Below are 19,289 nucleotides of genomic sequence, written 5' to 3'. Positions count from 1 at the left end.
CCCCTCTCCTTTTTTTTTCCACGAAATTAACAGTGGATTTTGACGTTCCTTTGTCTTGATGCAATTCTACCGATTGATGGCACTGGTATTTCATATTTGAATTCGGTATAAAATATGTTCTTGATAATATGTTACAAGGTATTTCTCCCGCTTCTTAGCGTGCCTTCGTGGTGTAGTGGTCTGCATGCTGGGCGCATATTCCAGTGGCCCGTGGTTCGATTTCCAGCAAAGGTGTTGCTCATTTTTCATCTTTTCTGTTTCCAAAAAATTACCTAATGTCTCTACAATGGCACCCGAACTAAAAGGGTGGCGGATGATGATTCTCTACATCCAGGATTTGGTGATTGGGTCCCATAAAAACCCCAGTCACCCTTTAAAAGGCGGAGTATATACGGTATTTCTCCCGCCCTCTTAGCGTGCCTTCGTGAGGTGGTAGTCTGCACTCTGCGCGCGTATTCCAGAGGTCCGTGGTTCGATTCCCAGCGAAGGCGTTGCTCATTTTTCACTTCTCCTGCTTCCAAAAATATGCCTAATGTCTCTTCAATGTGGAGTTGATCTTAACATTTTACTGCCCTGCTTTTTTTTTTTTTTTCCATTACATGAAAAACTACAACAAGCACAAATCGCTTTGAAAACCTTTCTTTAGATTCTTTGAATCATGTTTTAAGATTTTTTTCTCACCTTTTAATGATAACAAATGAATCACTTTTTATCGCAGTTGTCTAAATACGCCCAAGATTCATTTATTGTGGCAATATTTTTGTATTTTTGTCCGGATAAATGTTTTTTAAACTTCAAATCAGCATTAATTCCCTTGCTTACAGGCAACTCTGAGCATTTTAATGATTTTGCAACTGTTCTTTGACTTAGCGGATTTTGTTTAATAATAAATATCTTACCTTTGCAACGTTCGAAATAGTCTGTTTATTTTTTCATTGGTTATGTATCTGAAACAATTCCCAATTAAAGATAAATTTTGTCATTTCTTTTTCTTTCTTGTTAACAATATTACCTATTGCAACTTTAGATATCGAAAAATCATGGCTTTCATAGCAGATTTTAATAATTAATACGAATAAATTTCTTCGGAAAGAGCACAGACATAGTTTTCCAACCATTGCTTCTTTAAAAGCGCTATTTAGCAGGAAAACAAAACTGTTAAGCAGCAGACGATAATTTATGCCTTCAAAAACATAGTTGCAGTAATTCCCAAGCAGACAATTTGTTTTTCTACCTAAGCAAAATCGCCTAAAATAAGTGCAAACACTCATAATACTGTCTTAATTTTAGTCGCTGTTGAAACTTTGTACTTTTCATGTCATGAAACACTCTTTATAAAAATTAAATAAAACTTCTCTCCTTAAGAAAAATGCATTCATTATGCGCCGAGTTGTAATACTATATTTGCTCAGGAAACTAAACGTATGATCAAATTCGTCATTTTATTCTAACGTACTTCCATACTAGGAAAAAAAAACAGAAAGAGAGAGGCGAATGTACTGAAGACTTTCACTCATATATATTCATGACTCGCTCCGGCGCAAATAAACCGAATCGGAAGGCCATAAATTATTTTGACTCCCAAATGTCGCTCCTATTAGCTTCCAAGGTGGTGCAGACGCCCCGAGATCTGACAACTTTGGGTTCCTACCAAAACAAGGAGTGCAGAATTTTACCCAATTTTTCTTGGACTCCTGCAGTTTACGGATCTTAAATCATTGCAGTGATGCACTCAGATAAGAAAAATTAAGATTTTTTTTTAGTTTCCCAAAAGAGCCTCTTTATGATGCAACTTGGAAAAAAAAGTGTTATGTGGCTGATGTATGTTCTAATAGCAACGATTGATAAGACGTCGCTTTTTAATTAATGCGACCTGATTTTGCAAACTCTTATCTGTAAAAAAATAACTGAAAAAAGAAAAAAAAAATTGAAAGGTTTCAGATTTTAAATTACGTTTAGAGGGGCGTTTTTTACATTTTGTGTGTTACCTTTATTTATTAAATATCATGTTCTTCACACTTAAACCATAAAATTCAATTCAACAGCAATATCGCAAAAGAATTTTAAATTGAGCATATCTTTATTGATAAATTAAATCTTTATTGATTAAATTGAGCATATCAATACAGAGTCTCACGCACTGGAGATAAAATTTTTTTTTCTTACAACGTTGCCATTGCTCGCTTTGAAATCCTTGAGCTTGTTAATCAAAAATTCGTTAAAGTTTTATAAAATATGAAAACGATAATAAAACAAATTCCAAATTTCGAATTTGGGCTTCCAGATGCCCATATTCGAAGTAGGATTACAAAATTGGATGGCTCTAGACACCGTTGTTTACTCGTAGTGAGAGAAACATATATGCATTTATGCAGATTCTTCATTATTTAATTTCTTCAAATATAATACTGGGCGATAATATTGGGTGGCAACAGTTTGAAAAGTGATACAGCATTTTAAAGATTTCAACGCAAAATACCAAAACGGAAACAATAGTCCCTCAGGGATAAAGTCCCTTTGGACTAAAAAAAAAGGGTGATGTGTATTACGTTTTATTTCCAGCAATTAACAGTTTCCGTGATTAAAAAAGGTCACCTCACATGAAGATAAGTAGAAAAATGATAAAAATTTGCACACAGAAGTGATAGAATATATGTAAAACTACATTATTTCATTAAATAGTAGCAGTACGGTCAAAACCTCCACAGCAGGGACAATTACGCCAGTTCTAATTGCTAATTTCGATCTTTTTTTCTTATTCTATAATTAAGTATGTATTTATTAATTGTTATTCCATCAGCACCTCATAAAGCTGTTCCATCAGTACTTTATAATATAGTACAGAGGTATCCAAACTTTATGGCCGTGCGAACCCTATAAAAATGCAAAAGACCTCCCAGCCAGAGTGCTTTGAGATATATCGGCCAAATTAAAACAGCGTTAAAATTTCGTATCAAGGAACATGAAACTTTTGTCCGAAAAGGCGATATTAACAAGTCTCCGATAGCTGATCATAGTTGGAAATTTAATCCTAATTTTGGTTTTGGTTCTCCAGAAACAATTCAAAAGGCTACATCAGTTAGTGAACTGGATTTTTTTTTCTTTTCATGAAGCTTTTCATATTCATAAAGGTTTATCTTATTTAAATAATAACTAATTCCAATCCAGTCCTCCTTTTTAAAATCATATCAACAGAATGTTTCAATTTCGTAACTATTTTTGCCGACAGATGGTGCTACCTTCTCGTTCACTTTACTGCCGTAGGCTTTAATACGACGTTTGCGTTCATTGCTTTCCAGAACATTCAAGACTATGATATGCCATTGCTTAGGCCAATGATGTCATTACTTAGGTCATGATAGCCACCCTTCATCACCTCTCTCTTAAAAGCCATTCACACTGGGATTTATCTTAGCTTACGGAGTCAGCTCCATATGTCGACTAGCTCCGCTATACGTGAAGCTCAGACTTTTCAACTCACTCCGCTCTGAGAGAAAACTAGTTTTGGAGCTGCGTCGGGTATGCTAAATATCTCCGTTAGCTTATATAGGTTTGGTTTATTTAATTACGGAAAACCCTCGCGGGCTATTTGCCTAATAGGATGGATGCCTTCATGGAGGATTTTCTAAGGAAATCTATCATGCAGCCAGCCCGTTTGCGGGATTTGATCCTCGGACTGAACTACCAGTGTTCAGCGACGTGCTGCTCTCTCGCTCGAGCGAGTACCGCTCGAAAGCTGGTGGCCCTATTAGCTCAGATAAACTCCAGTGTAAACGGTTCTTTAGAGAAACGAAAGTTTAAAAAACATTAACTAACTCCAGTGTAAACGGTTCTTTAGAGAACGAAGGTTTAAAAAACATTATTGCCATGCGCACTCGTGACACTGTCTGAAATGAGCCGGAAAAAGTCGCACCATCTTTAGGATATTCGCGGCTAACCAGCGTAACTTGGAACTGCTGCATTCCAGTGTTGCAGATTGTTTGCTTCTGATAAAGAAGGATCTGTAGCTACTTGGCCTCGAAATCAATCGAGTTCTTGACTAAATTTACACCAAACGCAATGTTGTTGCTTTGCTAATTTTATAATATCCAAGAGCCAAAAATACTGCAATTTGAAATCTTTAGTTTACATTTTAGAGTTGAGCAATAATATAATCACAATTTTAAAAATATGAAAAAAAATTACATTCATAAAAATTTCTCAAAACTGATTTACAGATATCTGTTATTTAATCTAAGGAAAGAAGCATACAATGAAGTATAATGTACCACCTATTATTATTACAGTTAGTCTGATTGATTTTTGTCTAGGCAAAGCTGGCGAGGGCTATCTGCCTGATGGACAAGATACCTTCGTGGAGAATTTTTTAAAGGAGACTTTCTCACATTCACGTTACACATGGAATAAAGAATGAAAACGCCCAAACAGCCAGCCCATTTGCGGGGTCAGAACTTAGTTCTAAACAGCAGTGTACAGCGGTCTTATCTGCTCGGCCATTGAATGGGCCATAATTACGGCTAAAATTTCTTTTAATGAAGAGTTACGCTTTAAATGAGCTCAGCTGACTATTACTTCTGAGTTACCTCTAACTGGATAACAGCGTTCTTATTTTATATTTTGCGAGTTACTTAAAATTTTTGCGGTTATGATCGTAATCAGTATGAAAGCATATGATAATGTTATGTATTTCTGATCTGAAAGCGAAGGAGTTTCTAATAGTTTTCAACCTCATATATACTCACGACATACTTTCAGTTATTGCATAATTAAACGGTTATTGCTTTATTGGGTCTGAGTACTGATCCTTTTAGTTCACAGAGCCGTAAAATATGTACGTTTGGGAATACGATAAAAATGCTAAATACGTCTTATGTGGTAGAAAGTAGGCATTCTAGCGGAAATAAATAGTAACGCAGCAGAGAAATGACACAGGAAAAAAATCTTACAGCAAGTATATTCTTATTAAGACTAAGTAAAACTAAAAACGAGACTCTTGAAAGACTCAAAAAAGGATATACAATTCAATCGAAATAAGATAATATATAAGTAAGGTTATGTACCTTTAAATTAAAAAAAATTCTAAAAGAAAATTTACGCTATAATTACATCTATTCAGAGAACATTTAAGTTCGAAACCACTTGAAGCAGTAGCGGCTCGTAGCTAAAATTAGTGGGTGTCACATTCTTGCCACTAGGTGGCGGGCATCTCTTCCTTTACTTTTGCTGTAATTAAGTTCCGAGAAGCAGTCGAGATTGGAACCGCTTTGAGGAGCGTAAAGACTCAAGAGTTAAAAATGTACTGTCTTAAAATAATTATCCCTTACCTTGTAAATAGTGTATATTAGCGTTTTCTTTGAATAAATAATTAAAAGACAAGATGGCCTGCTAATTGTAATAGAAACTCTTACTGGAAAACGTGATTATTAGAAGCCTGGCGTCGAGAACACTGAAGATGCAGCAGGTAAGGAATTTTACATTAATTTTATTGTAAATAGAAGAACCTGATGCAACATTTTTATGGCGCCCGAACAGGGACGCCAGGTTTTTTGAAAAGTTCTAATAAAGTGAATTCAAAAGCTGAATATTAAAATTGAAGATTTTAATACTTGTTCTTGAAGTATTCAGCAAAAGAATAATTTTGTTTTCTAAGTAAGAGTTAAATATTTGTTTTTCATGAGACGTATATTTTTTGTGTAAGTGTTTGAATCTAAGAAAGATAATGGCTGAAGTAGATAAATTAAAAAAGAAAAGAAGTATCTTAAGAACTGCCGTTACAAAACTATTTAAAAAAATCGAAAGTGAATTAAATAAATCTGAATGTAGTATTAATGAGCTCGAAGAATTGTTAGAACAGCTTAATGCTAAAACCGAAACGCTATCTAATGCCGATGTGGAAGTTGAATCAATTCTGAGTGTAGATGAATTCGAAATTACAGAACAATATCGCGAGAAGATAACGTTATGGAAATTCAGGCTTAAGAAATGGATTAAGGAACTTATTCATGACTTAAATGCACCGAACACACAGCAAAATATAAAAGATACACCTAATGTTAAATTACCAAAACTTTCGATTCCCGTATTTTATGGAAACAGTAGTCAATGGCTTACTTTTTGGAATAGTTTTGAGTCCTCAATACATAATAACGAATCATTGAACAAAGTAGACAAATTTAATTACCTGAAAGCATATTTAGGAGGAACAGCTGCTAGCTGCGTTCAAGGACTTCCGTTATCGCCAAAGCATTATGATTCAGCAATTCAAATCTTACACGACCGTTTTGGAAGGAGAGACATTCTTATTAATGCGCACATGAATAATTTGCTGAATATTGAATCATTAAAAAATGCAAATGACATAAAAACATTTCGTAACTTGTATGATAAAGTACAAACGCAGATTAGATGTCTCGAAGCGTTAGATGTTGTATCGGAATCTTACAGCGCTTTGCTGTGTCCGATGATTTTGAAGTTATTGCCTTCAGAATTAACGCTTGAATTTCATAGAACACAAAATGTTGGCACAGATTATAACATAAAAGATTTAATGTCATTTTTACACGCAGAACTTTCATCCCGCGAACGCACAAGGTCAACGGTTTCGCAACAGCAAAAAGTATCCGATCGGCGACAGTCTTCTTTCCCCCCTGCAACGAAAAGCGCATATGGTTTCTCAAATAGACATAATAAATCAAAGATTCCGACCGCTACAGATTTGTTTACAAAATCTGAATGCAGGGAGGAAGATATGAACTGCGTATTCTGTAATCAATTCCACAAGATTCATGACTGTAGTTTCGTTTCCGGCTTATCATTACAAGAAAAAAGGGACATTTTAAAAAGAAAATGTGCTTGCTATAAATGCCTAAAATTACACCATTTGGCTCAAAACTGCAGAACAAAAATAACTTGTTCTATTTGTAAAAAACAACATGCAACTATTATGTGTAATAAACAAAATCCTTCTGTCGAGGTTTCGGAAATTAAAAAAGACGAACAGATAGAAAATAAAGTACTTTCAAATCAAGCAGGATGTTCAGAAGTATATTTGCAAACTTTAATTGTTCGCATATATGGAAGAGGGAATAACCAATTTGTTCGAGCGATAATTGACACCGGAAGTCAAAACTCATACATAAGCAGGTATGCAGCAGAAAGGTTACAATTAAGAAGCTTAGGTGAACAAAGTGTAACCCACGGACTTTTCGGTGGCATAGAAGTTTCAGAAAAACATAAACGTTATAGAATAAAATTGGGTAGCGTAGATAAACGGTATAATTGCGAAATCAATGTATTGGATGAAAGAAAAATATGTTCTTCGGTCCCTAAAATCAAAAATATACACTGGATTAGGGAACTTAGAAGAAGAGGAATTTACGTCAGTGATGTTTTTGAAAATTGCAGATTATTTCAGGAGAACCCCCAAGAGATTCATTTGTTGTTAGGGGCAGATGTTGCTGCAAATTTATTTACAGGTAAAATCGAAGTTCTTCCTTGGGGAAGATTAGTTGCTGTAAGTACAAGACTTGGGTGGACAGTCATGGGGAAAGCGAACACTGACAATTATGAAATAGAAAATTCCTTTTCCACGCTTTCGTTATCCTTACATATTTCTGATGCCACGTTGTCAGAACTGTGGAGGCTTGATGTTATCGGAATAACAGATCCAGTTACAAAAAAGGCTAGAGAGGAAAGGGATTTGCAAGCAAAATTGCAATTCGAAAATTCTGTATCTCTAAACGAAGAAGGGCGTTATGAAGTCGCACTTCCGTGGGCGGAGAATCATGTACCACTCTCCACCCACAAGGATTTAGCGTTGAAACGTCTACAATCTACCACCCAGAAACTTTTATCTCAAAATTTATTTTCTTCATACAATGCAGTTTTTAATGACTGGTGTAACTTAGGAGTGATCGAAGAAGTTAAAGAAAATATTGCGGTTGACTATGAGCATTATTTACCGCATAGACCGGTGATCAAAGAAAATAGCTCAACACCAATTCGACCGGTGTTTGATGCGTCTGCGAGGAAACAATCGTCTCCTTCTCTAAATCAGTGTTTGGAGTGTGGACCAAATTTGATAGAACTAATTCCATCTCTTTTGTTGAGATTTCGGGAAGGCAAGTTTGCTGCTATAGCAGACATTGAAAAGGCTTTCTTACAGATCAGTGTAAGGCCTCAAGATAGAGACTGGCTTCGGTTTTTCTGGTGGAATGATGTGGAAGAAAGGAAAACGAAAATATTTCGTCATACTAGGGTAGTATTTGGGGTTAAGAGTAGTCCTTTCCTTTTGGCAGCTGTTATAGAATTCCATCTACAAAAGTACATGAAAAATTCTTCATATGATACGGAGATAATAGCTAAACTCTTGCGTAGCTTCTACGTAGATAACGTTGTTGCCAGCTTTGACAAAAAATCCGAGATGATCCAGTTCATCGAAAAATCTCGAGAAATAATGTATGAAGGAAAGTTTAATCTTCGAGGTTGGTTACATAACGGAGATAACTTGAAACATGAAACTATTTTACCCGTATTGGGTCTGTTATGGAACTGTCAGAAAGATAATTTAACTTTGAATCTGAATTGGCTAGAAGATTTTGAAATGGGTATAATAACGAAGAGAACAATTCTCGCTGTAACACACAAAATATTTGATCCTATTGGTATTGTGAGTCCTGTTGTCTTGTATCCTAAAGTATTGTTGCAGAACCTATGGAAAACAGGAATTTCTTGGGATACTGAAGTCGACGAGAGTACAAAACAAAATTTTGTGAATTGGTATAAAAGCCTTTTTCTCTTAAAAGAAATATCCCTCCTACGTTGGATACATTCCAGCAAGGACAATAGGAAGTTCTGCAGCATTCACACATTCTGTGATGCCAGTAGTAATGCGTATGCTGCTGCAGTTTTCTTGAGAACTGTGACGAATTCTGGAGTTGAAGTTCATCTGTTGGCATCGAAGTCTAGGGTAGCTCCCGTGAAATCTATTACGATCCCTCGTCTGGAATTGATAGCTGCCACGATAGGTGCCAGACTATGCTCTTCTGTTTTAAATGGTTTGCAATGGCAAAATATGGAAACGCATTTTTGGACGGATTCTACAACAGTTTTGACATGGATTCAAAGGGAAGAGATTGTCTGGGCTGTCTTTGTGGAAAACAGAGTCAGGGAGATTAGAAAACTCACAGATCCAAAAACGTGGAAACATATTGCTGGAACAAAAAATCCAGCTGACCTCCCATCAAGAGGTTGCACCGCTAAACAACTTTTAGTAGTTAGATGGTGGGAGGGCCCCGACTGGCTGAAGAAAAATCAGGAAGAATGGCCTAGACAAAGGGAAATACCGGATATGGAAATAGTAAATTCAGAAAAAAGGAAATCAGTCATTTCTGCACTAAATACGCAAAGGGTAGAACATTTTTTTGAGAAATATTCATCTTACCATAAAATGTTAAGAATAACTGCTTGGATATGCAGATTTATCAACAACTGCAGAAGACCAGATTCTAAACAATCAGGAGAACTCACAGTCCCTGAAATAGAAACTGTAGAAAAGAAAATATGCAAGATAATACAAATAGAAGCATTTGGCAAAGAACTTAAAGTTAGCAACCTTTGTACCTTTTTTGACTCAGATGGCCTTATTCGGTTAAAGACCAAGATTACTAGAAGAGAGGAAGAAGAAAATTTTCTCTGTCCAATTGTATTGCCCTCAAATCATGACTTAGTTCATAGGTTAATTTTAGATTACCATTTGCGACTATCCCACGCTGGTGTGCAATTCGTACTAGCCAATATTCGACAGAAATTCTGGGTCCTGAGAGGAAGAAAAACAGTACGTAAAGTTCTTATGAAGTGTGTTTGCTGTAGAAGATATAGCGCAAAGAATATAGAGACTGTTCCAGCACCTCTTCCTGAAGATCGAGTTAGAGATGCTCTGGTGTTTGAAGTGACCGGAGTCGATGTAGCCGGTCCTCTTTATTTACGAAAAGGAAAAAAGGCACGGATCTTGCTCTTTACTTGCGCGGTCTATCGCGCGATACATCTTGAACTGATAGAAAGTTTATCAACAAATGCGTTCATCTTGGGATTAAGGAGATTTATTGCCAGAAGAGGTCGTCCAAGTATTATTTACAGCGACAATGGCACTAATTTCGTTGGAACTGAAAATCTTTTAAGATCGATAGATTGGAAAGAAATAGAATGTAATTCAACTAGTATGAGAATACAATGGAAGTTTAATCCCCCAACTGCTTCATGGTGGGGCGGTTGGTGGGAGAGGTTGGTACAAACAGTGAAGAAGATGTTGAGAAATGTTCTCGGCAAGTCCTGTGTCTCTTATGAGGAAATGTTGACTATACTTTGTGATATCGAATAAGTAATCAACTCAAGACCCCTTACGTACCTTTCAGAAGATCCAAATGATCTTACGGCACTAACTCCTTCAATGTTTCTACAAGATGTGCACGACATCGGAGTACCAGACTTAGACTACCTGGATACCATCAATCTGACAAAAAGATACAAGTTCTTGCAGAACGTAAGAGAACATTTTCGCAAAAGATTTCGTGATGAATATTTAGCTATCCTAGTGCAAAAACCATCTAAACGATCTACTTGGACTATCAACAAAAATGACTTGGTGTTTGTCGGCAGCGACAACAAGAAGAGAATAGATTGGCCAATAGGTCGTGTTGTAGAACTATATCCTGGGAAAGACAACGAAGTACGTGTTGTCAAAGTGAAAACTGCAACAGGTGAACTCCTAAGACCTGTGAAACGTATTTATCCTCTCGAACTTGATAGACCTAACTTGTTTAGTGACTTCACCATGAACATAAAAACTCTGCGGATAAGTGTTACAGTGATATGAACTATCAAACTAGATATGGACGTAAAACTGTAAAACCTCTTACATATTTTTAAATTGCTATACTAATTTTTGTTTCTTTTCAGTATTTTAGAAATTTAATTGTCCTAACAGTTGTCAATTGGAACATGTTATCTGGATATGGTATGAATGTAATGCAGAAAATGTTTAGATGTGTAATCCTTCTTTGTAAGTATTAATTTTAGAGCATTAGTTACTTTTCATATTTGTGAAAGTTGTACTTGAATTTTTGTTTGATTATTGATAAATTTTGTTTTGATTTTCCTATCTTATCGAGGTAAAATCAAAAGGTGGGAGGATGTCACATTCTTGCCACTAGGTGGCGGGCATCTCTTCCTTTACTTTTGCTGTAATTAAGTTCCGAGAAGCAGTCGAGATTGGAACCGCTTTGAGGAGCGTAAAGACTCAGAGTTAAAAATGTACTGTCTTAAAATAATTATCCCTTACCTAATAAATAGTGTATATTAGCGTTTTCTTTGAATAAATAATTAAAAGACAAGATGGCCTGCTAATTGTAATAGAAACTCTTACTGGAAAACGTGATTATTAGAAGCCTGGCGTCGAGAACACTGAAGATGCAGCAGGTAAGGAATTTTACATTAATTTTATTGTAAATAGAAGAACCTGATGCAACAGTGGGGGTGCTGTTCGAAAAAAATTTAACCTTTGTTTTAAAATTGTTTAAAAGGAAACAAACATGTATAAAAAGAAAATTTATTTTGAAACATCATGAAAGCTTACGAGAAAAAAATTAAACATTTCTTAATTACTTTAACCTAAACTGTTACAGTTCAATATATATCTATTTATTTTAAAATGAAATCCAATCTTCTTGTTTTAATTTGCGCGAAAAGATCAATAATTTTCTCCTTGATCTCTGGATGACAACTGAGAAAATTTTTCTTTATTGAAAGCAAAGCAAGCGCATTTAGTCTTTCCGAATTCCTAGTGCTTCTAAGAAAAGTTTTCATTCTTTTCAATGTTGAAAAGCAGCGTTCTGCCTCTGATGTAGTCATGGAAACCCTCAAGAGAATTTTTATCAGTTTCGTAATTTCACTAGATTATTTTCGAAAATAAATTTCAGTAGCTCAATTAATTTGCAATATTCATGGATATCAGACCTACAATAGAATATTTTTAGTTCAGTTCCAAGCCTTCCTTTGTCAATCATTGGATATGCTTCAGTGGTCAGTACTATTTCTTCTGTAGAATGTTCATTCCTAAAACTAGCGAAGCATTTCTTGTTAAACAATTTAGCAGCTGTTAAGTGTTTAATGGAAGAATATTTGTGCATTATATCAATACATAGTATAAAATCACATATTTCCTTAGCTTCTGCCATCAGTGTCTTTGAAAAATTCTCACAGTACTTTAGAGTTTCTTTAAAATAGCAGTTTTGAAATTTGTTATATATTCATTAATTTTAAACACACTAATTTCTCTGAATTGTATTTAGTTGTATATAATTTGAACATGAGGCATAATCTGATAAAAAAGACTCTAACCAAAACTCGAGATTATCATCATTTAGATATTTTAAAATTCCTCTTGCTTTCGTGATCTGCATTTAGCGTTGATTGAATTTGTGTAAGGCAATTTTTTAAAGGTTGCAAATTTTCATGAACTCTGTTTATGGTCCGTAGGATGAAGTTCCACCTTGTGGAGGAATACCACACGCGCGGAGTAAAAAGAAATCACGTTCGCAACAACACGCTAGAATTTCGGAACTGAAAGTCATGAACCTTATATATATATTATTTCTTATAAGGTCCATGCTGCAAGTGCGACAGTGCTTTCTCTGCTTTCTGTGTGCTCATGCGCAGAACAGCCAAATACCATGTCCCTGGAACTGTGAAGCGCGCACTCTATACAAAGACTTACGTACCTTTTTCACAAAGTGGGAGATGGCTACTGACATTAAAGCTGCTTAAGGATTATGTATTGTAAACAGTTCCACAGTGCTTATTACGAGTCCCCACTGACTTGAAGTAAATTAATTATGTTAAACTAATGAAAGTTCTCGCAGTTAACCCAAAGGGCTATTAATTTCGTTTTGGCATTTTGCGTTGGTTCACTATATAAATGGTACTTCAAATTGTTGCCACCAAATATTCGAGTCCTGTGTAATATTTAAAAAAAAATAAATAACCAAGTAATAAATGTATGTATGTTTCTCGCATTTGTGATAAAACAACGGTGCCTAGAGCCATCAAATTTTGAACAATGTAATCTTCCACTGAATATGGGCATCTGGAAGCCCAAATTTCGAATTTGTTTTATTATCGATTTCATATTTTATAACATTTTAACGAATTTTTGATTAACAAACTCAACGATTTCAAAGCGATCAACGGCAATGTTGTAAAAAAAAAAAAAAAAAAAAAAAAAAAATCTCCAGCGCGTGAGACCGTGTATGAGATTCTAAAGATATGCTCAATTTAAAATCATTTTGCTATATTGCTCTTGAACTGAATTTTATAATTTAAGGGCGAAGAACATGATATTTAATAAATAAAGGTAAAACATAAAATGTTGAATAAACGCCTCTTTGGACGTAATTTAAAATCCGAGACCTTTCATATATATATATATATTCTGTTTTTACTATTTAACAGTCACACAGCGAGAATCAGAATTTTATACTATAATTTACTTGGTAAATAAGGAAACAAGATCTATTGTAGGAATTATTTGGTATCACGTGTTTTACAAACATTATTTCATGAAAAATTACGAGTTAGAAACTATAATTTGATTTACTGGATTAATTGCATATCTAAGCTAGTGGATTAACTCTGGACACTTCGTATTATGATTCTTATAAAATAATCGTTTTTATAGAAAATAATTTAGAATGATTAAATATTCTAAACATAATACCGTTCATTTTTAACCTATGCAACGGTTTTTGCGAAGATATCGCAACGATTTTCGCGGCTTATTTTTAGATGCACCATTTCGCGAGAAACCGCCAAAAGTCACTAAATTTGGTGACCATTTGGCAATATTTTGTTCCGGTCATTGCATCACCGTAATAGGTATTGTAATTGAATAAATGTAATTGATCACTATATATTAGCTGCATCAGTAATTCAATCCTCATATTGCTTTCCAGTGATTTCGAGAAACAGAAAGTACTAGAAATATCTCGGCGGCCAGGTTAAAAATATATAGGGCCGGAGAGAGTATCTGCTTTTAGTTGTTACTCTTCTCCGAGTTGTTAGTTCAGCGTGAGTTCGTAGTACTTAAGATATATCCAGTTTAGCTTTCTCTTTAGATGAGCTTTGCATTGCCTTGTGTTTAAGGTTCTTAATAGTTTGAAGTGTAACTAACGACTGTACTCTGTGATACTGTGAACACCTGTGCAACTATTTGAGGCAAATTTCAGAACTCTGAAATATTTTTGAGAAAAATTTTACTAACCTAATATCTGACCTGTGTGCATTCAATGTATACCTTAAGATGCTATTAGAAAAACATAAATAAATAAATTATATTGCGCCCAAAGGAGCTTTTTTTTTTTAACGTTTTGTGTGTTATCTTTATTTATTAAATATCACGTTCTTCCCAATTTTAACACATCAATTCAACGGCAGTATCACAAAATATTTAAAAACAGCATATTTTAGAATTTCCGATAGACAGTCTAGCGCGCTGGAGATAAAAAAAGCTTTTTTCCGTACACTGTTGCCATCGCTCGCTTTCAAATTGTTGAGTTTTTTAAATCAAAAATTCGTTAAGTTTTACAAAATATAAAATAGATAATAAAACAAATTCCAGATTCCAAATTTGGGCTTCCAGATGCCCATATTCGAGTGGAGGGCTACGTTATTTAAAATTGGATGTGTCTAGGTACCGTCGTTTTTTCAGTGCGAGAAACATACATACATTCATGCAGATTCTTCCTTATTTAATTTCCTTAAATATAATGCAGGGCTCTAAGATTTGGTGGCAACAATTTGAAAAGTGAAACACCGTTTTATAGTGGACGACGCAAAATGTCAAAATGAAATTAATAGCCCTCCTGGGCAAATTGCGTTTAAAAATTTACGTTTAGTAACATAATAGCAGCTGCATTGGCGTATATTGCATATTTTAATGGCATTTTTCATTGGGATCAAAAAATAAATTTCGAAAAATAAAGACGGTATATCCACAGAAAGCTGTGTTAAATGACTAGCTTCACTTGGAAAGGATTCTATATCCTTCTTAAACGAAGTAACTGGTTCAGTATATTGAGTTTCTTTCAGATTAGAATCCAGATCAAACTTCTTGTGTTTCCCAGTGGTTTGTTTACCCCTTGATACAAATCCTTCTATTCACTTGTCGTATTCCCTTGAATTAACGTTTAAGTTTCAGCAAAAATACACAAAGAAAATCAAGAATTCAAAGTCAACTGCTTTTCGCGTACGATTGACATAAGTGTGTCATAAGCTTTGTGTATTTTGAATTGTAAGGAGCGCTGATGTACAAATGCATCGCAGCTGTACTCCTCTCCGTGTTTGTGGTTTGACTGTAAGTGAATCTTGCGAATGGAAAGTTGGGGGTGGAGCAGGCGAAACGCAGCGACATCTGCCGAGTTGGAGTCAGGACTATGAAGTACTCAACTCCATGACGGGGAGTGAAAGTTTACTGACCTTTCTGTTTGAGATGGAAAATAAGGATCCATCGTAAAAGTAATCGTTCATTTGAATGATACGAAAAAAGACGTGCTTCGTGCTTGGGGTGCTTTTATTTCAGTTATCACGAAGAGGTTCCGAGGCCCCAAATTCTATTACTTGGACGATTAAAATGATCAATCGTACTAGTTCCTGTAATGAGAATTTTTTTTTAAATAAATTTCAGCATCTCTCCCTTTTTCTCTCTTTTCCCAATAGTTTTCTTTCCTTTTTTCCTTTTTAAACTTATTTTTTTATTTCATTTACTCATACTATTTTTCATCTCTTTTTAGTCCAAAGGAGCAATTTGCCCAAAAGGACTATTAATTTCGTTTTGGTATTTTGCGTCGATGCACTACAAGCGTTTTTTCACTTTCAAATTGTTGCCACCAAATATTATCGCCCTGTATTATTACACTAAAGAAATTAAATGATGAAGAATATCTATCCATGACTGTATGTATATTTCTCACACTGTGATAACACAACGAGCTATCAAAATTTGAATGACATACTCTTCCATAGAATATGGGCATGTGGAAGCCCTAATTTGAATTTGAAATTTGTTTTATTATCCATGTAATATTTTGTGACACTTCAAGGATTTTTTGATTAACAAACTCAACGATTTCAAAGCGATCAATGGCAACACTGTGCGGGGAAAAAATATAGTATCTGCAGCGCGCGAGGCACTGTATCAGAAATTCTAAAGATATGCTCATTTTAAAATTATTTTGCGATATTGCTGTTTAACTGAATTTTATGGTTTGAGTACCTAGAACATTATATTTAATAAATGAAGATAACACACAAAACTCTAAAAAATGCCCCTTTGGACGTAATTTAAAATCTGAAACCTTTCACATTTTTTATTTATTTAATTAAAATATTTTTTTTTTTTAAATCCAGTCTGACACATTCGTATCTAATTTAAAGAGAAACACGTCAATGTAAAATTTAAATATAGTCTAAAAAACATTCCCAGTTCGATAGAAAATCCTCCATGAAAACATGTCTAGTTTTAAGCAGATAGTTCTCGTGCGCTTTGGTATATTGGAAAAATATGACATATGGACTTCAAAGGCAATCAGATACAATTTGAGTTGCTTTTAAGATTAATTTTAAACCCTTTCCCCTTTTTTTAAACTCTGTTTCTTGCTTTATATCTTAAATCAACTGAAGAATTATTTTAAGACATGACATATTGTAAGACATATTACTAATTATAATAACGTAATATCATCATTCTTATTAATACTGTAAGATACACAATAAATTTTACTCATTCTTATAAAAGCTCGCCTACTAACGGTCGACTAATATTACCGCTTAACACCGGTAGTTCGTCCAGAGTTCAAATTCCAGCAAACGGGCCTTCTGCAGTGGCGTTTTCCGTGACTCTCCCTATGTGTAACATGAATATGAGCCAATTTCCTTCAGAAAGCTCTCCACGAAGGTATCCCTAACTTCTGACACGTAGGGATATATTAGTCTCGAAATGAAGCAGTACAGAAAAAGGTATTACTATTTTTAGAATCGGGAGGGAAAATACTCAAATAAAATTAAACAATAAGGGGCTATTGCTAAATTATAATTTCATATTTTTTAATCTTTTCTATATTAATGAAATTTAAGAACTAAATACAAGATTCTATGATTTTATAAATTATAGTATTATTGAGAACTATCTATATTTATTTAATTTTAGAACAAAATACAAGAATCTATGATTTTATGATTATTGAGAACTAAGAATGCATAAGGCGTGAAGGATAAAGCCTTTGTTTCGCGTAGTGGCAATAAGATATATATGAAGGAGCATAACGTTACGTTACGTTCCAAGAAATTTGGAAAGACTCAGCTGAAGTCATTCCTAATGTCAAAATATGAGATTTATAACATATCCTATAAATCTTGTACTAAAGGAAATATTTCTACTTGGAACGAATCAATTTCTTATATGTAGAATACAGGCAACTTATCCAGTATAAGCCTATTTTCGTCTAGGAAAATAACTTCAGAAATGCACCATCGTCTTCTGTCTTACATTTGAGCCGGCCAATACAGACTATAAAACTCATAAGGTATTTCTCCCGCCTTTTTAGCATGCCTTCGTGGTGTAATGGTCAGCACGCTCGGCGCGTATTCGTATTGTGTAGAGAATTTGTCTGATAGCGTTATAAAAACTAGGTGAATGATTTTCTGATTTATGGAAATCTTAATTTTATTTGATTCTGAATTATTTATTTTAAGGCTTTAATTTTGGGCAAAAACAGATGCTTCTGGGAATATTATTTAGTTTAAAAGAATATTATTTATTTTCTTTGATTTGCAAATTTTGTACAAGCTTTGATTCATTGTGAAAAGAAGCAGGGAAAGGGAAGCAATTTTTGCCAAGTCATGATTTCGCGCGCTTTGTCCTTAGAATGTTCTAGAAGGAATTTCATTGTTAGTTGACCTTAAGAGAGGAAGTACGTGACAGAAAGGTCAAAGGTTGCTACTTGTCTTTCAATGTAAGTCATTCAGGTTTTTGGCGATTGAGGGTCCGGTTGTTGGCTAAGGAAAGAAGGGCGCGCATGCGCGATCACCCTTATTTCCGCATTCTGGGGTTGGAAACGCAAATTTTGCCAAAATTAAGGGGGCGATAATTGAAGCCATAGTGGGAGCCCGCGTTTATGAAGGAGACGAAGGAAATTCGAGTTGGATTCACTCACTTACGGGCTTGCTGGACTTTTGGACGTTACTCTTGAAACTTGCTGGAAAGCGAGAGACAAGATGTAATTACGAAGAGAGATGTTTTCCGGCGGGGAGCGGCAAATATGCTCCCCGGCCGCGTTTTGGTTAAGAGCGAAACTTACTGACTGGCGTGTGGAACTTACTTTGGACGTTACTCGTGAAGCTTGCTCTTGGGATGAGCAAGAACAGGCGAGCCGTAATTGCCTAGAAAAACGTTTCTGGCCGGGAGCTGCAAACTTGCTCTCTTGCCGCGTTCTGTTAAAAAGGCGAAATTTGAACCAGCTACCTGCGTGTTGACTTAAGACTTTCAAGACCAAGCGGATAGCAGTGCTCCTGTTTCTGTTTTACAGACTTAAAAAAATGCTTCGTCATTATGAACCAGCTACCTGCGTGTTGACTTAAGGCTTTCAAGACCAAGCGGATAGCAGTGCTCCTGTTTCTGTTTTACAGACTTAAAAAAATGCTTCGTCATTATGAAAACCAGTTACCTGCGTGTTGACTTAAGACTTTCAAGACCAAGCGGATAGCCGTGCTGGGCAGCAGTACTCCTGTTTCTGTTCTACAGAGGTAAAAATAATGTCGACATTATGAGAACCAGTGTAAAGATGAGCCCCGCCGACGTCAACGCTTATTAGGATACGAGTCCTCCACTTCAAGATGTCCACCCAAGTTAAGTTCTATTTTTTTTTTTTTGTGTTTGAACTTTAAGTAAGTTTTCAATAACTTTTCTTAGAATGTAAAAACAACGTCGAATCTTAAATTAATTCTCAGGCCTTAAATTCCCTTTCCCCTTTTAAATTACCAAGACAAACCTTAAGTTTTTTTTTATATGAATTTAAATGAAAAAAAAAGGTAAATGACAAATTGAAGACTTCTCCTTAGACTCTCAGATGAGGTTAAGATTTTTTTTTATTGTGATGTAATTGAATAAACTGATATTTAATCTGGAAACCTATTACAGTATGTTTTCTTTATATATTTAATATGTTTTTCCTATATATCTT

At 35.0% G+C, this 19,289-nt stretch overlaps 1 protein-coding gene across 1 annotated transcript in view; it reads right to left on the bottom strand.

Annotated features, from left to right (window-relative positions):
- Window positions 1-19,289, bottom strand: part of LOC118184952 (uncharacterized) — a 721,540-nt gene that overhangs the window by 301,790 nt on the left and 400,461 nt on the right. The window lies entirely within an intron of this gene.

This window comes from Stegodyphus dumicola, chromosome 2, assembly GCF_044657685.1.
Source record: "Stegodyphus dumicola isolate Sdum_Otavi_A_Nest chromosome 2, ASM4465768v1".
NCBI classification, from domain to species: Eukaryota; Metazoa; Arthropoda; class Arachnida; order Araneae; family Eresidae; genus Stegodyphus; species Stegodyphus dumicola.
Note: the sequence above shows the minus strand (reverse complement) of the source record. Positions and strands in the feature narration are given on the sequence as shown.